Here is a 6353-nt window from a genome sequence, read left to right on the forward strand (position 1 = left end):
TAAGAGTTTTTCCGGTAGTTTAATTGGTAATGATAATGAAAATAAAGTATTATGTCTGACCAGGATTGAGGTTGAAATTTTATTGATTCACTTGTGATCACTAAAAAGGAATACATAGTCCCCTATAGATTATAGTGGTAGCTATTGGAATCAACTAGGTGCCATGCAAGTACGAGACATTCTAATTGCTTATTTCTCTAAATACAAAAATTAAATAGATAAATAATAATAAATAATGAACTGAAGTTTCATATAAATAAATAAAGGAAATTATAAAATAGTAAGAATAAAGTTAAGCTAATAAAATGTAAAAGAATAAAATAAGAGTGAGTAAACTATGGAACAACATAAGCTAGGGGAATCTTTGACAACAAAAATAAATGGAATGTTTGCATAATGGGATATGTATAAAGATTATCTTTAGATTAATGGGTCAAATTGTTCTATTTAATGGATGAGAAGGAGCATAGGAGACATTTTTATTTTTCATAGAGAATTCTATGATAGAAAGAGTGACTAGTTAAAGTAGGTTATTGAGGGCATGTAAAAAGATATAATGCAGTGGAGCTTACGGAGTGAGAGTCATCCCCAAAATGTTAGTTGTAGTTAAGTGGATCATAATAGCACAATAGCTATGAAATTAAAAATAATTTAATTCTTCATTTTACAAGTAGGTTTCTCAACTTTGATGGATTTTATAGATTATATATTAAGTAGTTGAAGTTTTTGTTATGTTGATTAGTGATTTTAATCTATATAAGTAATTTGCATGTTTTAATTTTAGGCCATTACAAAGCAAGTTCATTTTTTTATAATGTTATAAATTGAATCATGAAATTACAATTATCATTGTTATAATTCCAAATTTAGGTTTTGTAATCTTGACAAGGTTTATAAATATAATAAGCAAACATGAAAATCAAGATCAATAGATTTTTTTTTTACCAAACATAATTGTTAAATAATTTATGTGAAATAAAAAAAATATATGCATTATCTTTATAATGAACTTAAATAAACTTATAATGAACTTAAGCTTATACAAAATTAGTGAACTATAAATAGATTTTCTTGTTGAGCTTATTGTAAAATAATAATCTTATTAAATATCAAAATTTAAACTTTTCTAAAATATTAAAAAAAATATATAGCATCAAAGATCCAATAAAATAATTATAAATCAATGTTTTAGATACAATTAGATAAATCAATGTTTTAGATACAATTAGATAGATGTGTGAACATCAAAACATACAGATACCCCCAATTTCCTTGGGATAACTGAATGTTTACAAGTACAATCTATTTGTCATCGATAGCAATTATAAATTCCCAATGTTTTTAATTTTAAATAAATTGTAGCTAATTATTTTGGATTTCGTACAGAGAAAACTGGTCACAAATATATATAAAAAATTGGCATTATAGATAATGTCAAAGTTAATGAAAATAAAGAAAATAAAATTAAGGTAGAAATTGAAATTATATTAAGAATTTACACATTGAAAAAAAAAAAAAACTGAATTTCTTTAAAATTTTCTTTAAATAATAAATAAAATTTTTATCGTAATATTAACCCTATTTATATAGATTATAAATTAATTATTAAATACAATATCTTTTATAAATCAATTTCAATCATAATGAATTATATTCATGATCAATACATATAAATATTTTTATTCATAATATTATTAAAACTTTTTAACATATTTCGCCGTAGGTTCTATTGCGACCCCAGGTAGATGGGTGCTGTTGACTTTATTTTCGAATTTTTTTTATTTTTTTTAATTTAAATGAACTGATGGTATTTAACTTGGAAGAATATATCAAGAATATGTTTCTGAGTGTAGCATCCACGATTGTTACCAAAGACGGCTGAATCAGAGAAAAAGTACGGAAAGAGTATGTTTCGTCTGAGTATCGCATCCACGATTGTTACCCAATACGGTTGAATCAGAGAAAAAAGTACAGAAATTCGAGAGTTCATTAGTATGTCTAATAATTAGATAAAAGTTCGATCGGGTTCATGGTAAGTCCTGCATAAATAAAAACTCATAGTTTATAATTTATAATACGGATTTGATTCTTCGGAATCAATCAACCTGGAATTTTCGTCTACATTTTTTGTTTAAACCTGACCTTTCTGGAACATATAACCATAACCCCTGTCCAATTCAGTTCCAGATATTTCTGGTTAAGCCTTGTGTTAGGCTGGCCGCGCATGCCGGGTCGATCCCTGCGCCTGGAAGTCCGCAATTTTTTAATGAGTGAGATATCATATAGAAAAGTAATATTAACGAGTGACATGTTAGCACAAGGCACGATGACGTGGAATATGCATAAGTTTTGACCATGTTAGTATGCTCGGGTCTACAGATACCAGAACATTAGTGATTGGAGGTGGCGATCCGTGGGACTAGGTGATCAAAAGCTAGTCTCAGCTTTAATCAGTTGTATCAGAAGATATATAATGAGAGTTGCGATACCATTGGTCAGGGTATATTACGCTATTATCTGAAAGGTTATAATGCTGCCAAGTTTAGTCTTTCGGTCTCAGGGAGTTATATTTCTTTCTTTGTTTTATTCGTCTCTTGTATCCACTCAAACGCAGCAAGTTAAAAGATGAGTTAAAAGTAATTTAAATTTCTAATCCAAATATGGTAAGTGTGGGACATATCTTTTCGTGTAAAGCAAGAACACTTATAAAAATGGATGTAATTGGGTAAAGTTCTTACTTCAAACTTATTATTCCACTTATTCTTTCATTATAACTTTTCGTATTTATCTATTTACTTTGTTTTTTGTTGACTAGCAGAATCGGTAATGGTAGTATCTTGCTCGTAACATATGGTCGAATCCCACTGGCTGCCATTATAACCTCTAAGAGGAACCACCCAGCTAACAAGAACGACCCTCGTGAAGAGGAGACTCAAACTCACAACCTGCTTCTATTCACTATGTTTATAATTCTATCAAATTTATTAATTTTTATTGGAGATTGATAATGGAGAGACTGTGTGTTAGATTTTTTTAGTGCGATTTGTTACTCTGATCAGTTCAATAGTTTTAAGGTGAAATTGAGTAACCTTTTTAGAATCCTATAACATAAACATATAATTATTGATTAGTTTTTGTCTTTCAATCCAGTTTCTTTTAAATATTCCATTCAAGATTTTTTTGTTTTATTTGATTTTTCAAGTGAAGTCATTAACAAAGGTTTATGGGTAAAACTTTTAATCCTCCTCTATTGACACCTCACATCACTTTCAACTACTAGAAATACTTTTAAGTTTATTATAGCCCTTGATATATAAACAAATAAGATGTGAAACACCACTTGTACCACAGTGAGGAATTTAAATATTTGAGTAAAAGTTTCCCAACTAAATTATTTAGGATAATAAAAACTACAGTTGGCATATACATTGGAATTTAAACCCATCATTTTCCAGTGCACAATTTGTTTTGAGCACAAATGATCTATTTAATCAATGGTGTCATAAGGTATATAATGAGAGTTGTGATACCATTGGTTTGGGTATATTATGCTACTATCTGAAAGGTTATAACGCTTGCAATGTTAATCTAAATGGCAGGTGTTTCTCTCCCAAGTATTATGCACAGGTTGGTTAAACAGCGGGCAGGGTAACGGGTTAAACGACGGGCAGGGTAACGGGAACAAACTCATCAGTGTTCTTTCAACAATGAATGAGTTCGAGAAATTGAGGTCAAGGTTGAGATTGGAATCAGTGGGATAGGGAGTTCTAAGTCAGAAAATAGAGACGAGGTAATAATTGCTCATAAAAGGAATCTCAGTCCCAATCTTTGGATATGGAGTCCAGTGACTTGGAGCAAGATTCCATTGACATCAGGAACCTGAGTAAGGGTGTAACAACTATCAGTTAAAATACAAAAAGATACATAAAAAAATCTTTTACATTTACATTTGTGTAATGAGCCAAGTATGATTCATATGCCACGGTGGTGGTGCAGACTTTTAAGGCACAAAGTTTAATTAATTCACATATTAAATGACATTGCCGACTACCCATCTGTCTCTTCAATGCCTTAATGAATCACATGGTTTCCTGCGAGGCATTAGGCCAGTCCTTCAACCTTAGGATGCAGCCCCCATGTACGCTCTGCTATGTGGCTCGCTCCTCGACTGCTACATCACATGCATCTGTCCTCTAACTCGCACCAGCTGCGACATCTGAAATAACTCTCGCTCGTTGATTTGGTTAGAGAGATCTGACAGTGAACAGGGTTTGGGGCTTTTCCATCTGCCCAACCCTCCATCGTTGATCGAATAGGAGTTCATTCGATTTTTGGGGCTGAGGGTTTTGGCCGCTCTACAACAACTTCAACCCTCGGTTTCTCAAAAGGTCCTAGGACTCTTATCCATGAAACATGCCTTCGTCTGTGCATCTCTCATGAGCAGGTAGCCAGGATCCTTACCCTCACTCATTACAATTTTTTAATGCTATATGTGTTCATGATTTACACTTACAGTCGTTTTTATACATACATTTAACGAATGGCTTTCACTGGCCAGGCTTAACACCAGATTCTGCAAGCTCAGTGAGGGATGGTGGTTTCTAGCAACTACTTAAGGTAATCCTCAGACTATCAACTCTTTTATATTCACACTTGCATTATTCGTTCTATTTCTAACCTTATGAATGGTTCTGGAAAAAGCAGGGGACCAGCTCTCGGACAACACTCTTCTAACTCAGGTAAGAAGGCTATTCTCTGATAGTTAACTTGATATGGTTCAATAGTCACACATGCATTCTTTTGCAGGTTCTAATATGATCGTAATGTCTATGCAGGTAAGGTATTGCCACTGTTAGGATGTTTTCGTGATTAAGCTCGCATCTCCAGAGTCCCTGCAAACTCATTATCTTCGTGATTTGTCACAAGTGGGAAAATACATCTTCACGAGTTCCTAAGACGACTATTTGGTTTTTGGGATATCTGAGGAATACTATTTTGTTTGAAAGTTGTAGCTTATATTACTGCCTTCTTGTTTTATTTTATTAAAGTATGGTGGGAATGGCCTACAATGCCTTCCTCAGGAAATCTCGGCGCGGAAAAACTGTATATAGGTTTCAGGGTTTGAAACCCCTAAGTCCATGACTATTTTCTTTGTAACTCTGTTTGTAATTCAAAATATATTCTGTTTGTAACTTAAATTATAATCAGTTATTTCGACACTTGAGGTCTCAAAGCTCGAGGGCCGTTCGGCCTTTGCTCCGGTTTGAACACTCGGTAGCTTGTTTTTATCGACTGCTCTGTTTCATTTTCTGAAGAAATATGCATTTTCTGAAGAAATATGCATATGCTCTCTATATTTGATTATGTCTTGTTTACACCCCGCTCTATTTTCGCTTCACTGGAAGGATGATTTTGTTGTTTATGGAACGATTGATATACAATCTATGGGGAATGCTAAATTATTACTTGCTTCTCCTACTTGATGTAATTAGTCAAATACTAGCCCTGTCGTTTATTTGATTTTCTTGTTATTTTGAACTGGGATTATGGTTCGTCTTCGCCGGGAGAGGAAACTCCTCCATAGCGTTTTACTATTTCCCCTGAGATTTTATAAATGTTCAGGCATATATAGAGCATGATTTTACTGATTTTACTAGAGTCTGTTAATGTTGCATGGCTTCTTAATTCGACAATTATTACAAATTATAGTAAATCTTCTCATTATTAGAAAGAATAGCTCAAATATTAGTTCATTATGGTGACTGTTCTATAATATCACCTAATTTTTTGTTTTGATAAAAATAACATGCTATAAGCTTGTATCCTTCTTCACTAAAGATTAAGCCTGCTATAATACTAATTGTTACTAGCATGAATATTTTATTTGATTCTAGTTTTATAAACATATATATTATTATAAAGTAAGGTGTGCTTTCCTTCAGAAGAAATCTATAATACTTATCTGAATTTAATTATCAGTATGTAAGTCCAGATTGTCTTGGAAAGTCTCTCCTCCCAGCGGCAAGCCTCACGATTACGTCCAGGCTATCCCTCGAGCATTTTCTCTCTTTCACCTGGATTATATCCAGCTACAGCTGGTGCCTTGGGCCTCAGGACTTCATTGTCGAGCCTCAAGACTTCATTGTCGAGCCTCAAGTCCTGCACTCTTGTTTTACTGTAATCAAGTGACTTCCCACTGGTATTTTTCTCATCTGTAGGATAGCCCCCTTTTTCCTTCTTTTCCCCTCTATATATCCCTTTCTAGGGCATAGGTGTAACTATTTTTTTTATATATAGTAAATAGTTTATTTTCATTAACATGTCAGAATTCCTAATTAATCATAATTTAGGTA

At 32.7% G+C, this 6353-nt stretch overlaps 1 long non-coding RNA gene across 1 annotated transcript; it reads left to right on the forward strand.

Moving 5' to 3' along the window:
• The first annotated feature begins 4188 nt into the window (after window positions 1-4188).
• Window positions 4189-5178, forward strand: LOC149217847 (uncharacterized). Its single transcript, XR_016250695.1, has 4 exons — window positions 4189-4444; window positions 4559-4617; window positions 4705-4739; window positions 4836-5178. It is a non-coding gene; the product is annotated as an uncharacterized LOC149217847 (long non-coding RNA).
• Window positions 5179-6353: the final 1175 nt, after the last annotated feature.

The sequence above is a fragment of the Pinus tabuliformis genome, chromosome 1_1 (genome assembly GCF_031772625.1).
Source record: "Pinus tabuliformis cultivar Carrire ecotype Pingquan chromosome 1_1, CPIR1, whole genome shotgun sequence".
NCBI lineage: Eukaryota > Viridiplantae > Streptophyta > Pinopsida > Pinales > Pinaceae > Pinus > Pinus tabuliformis.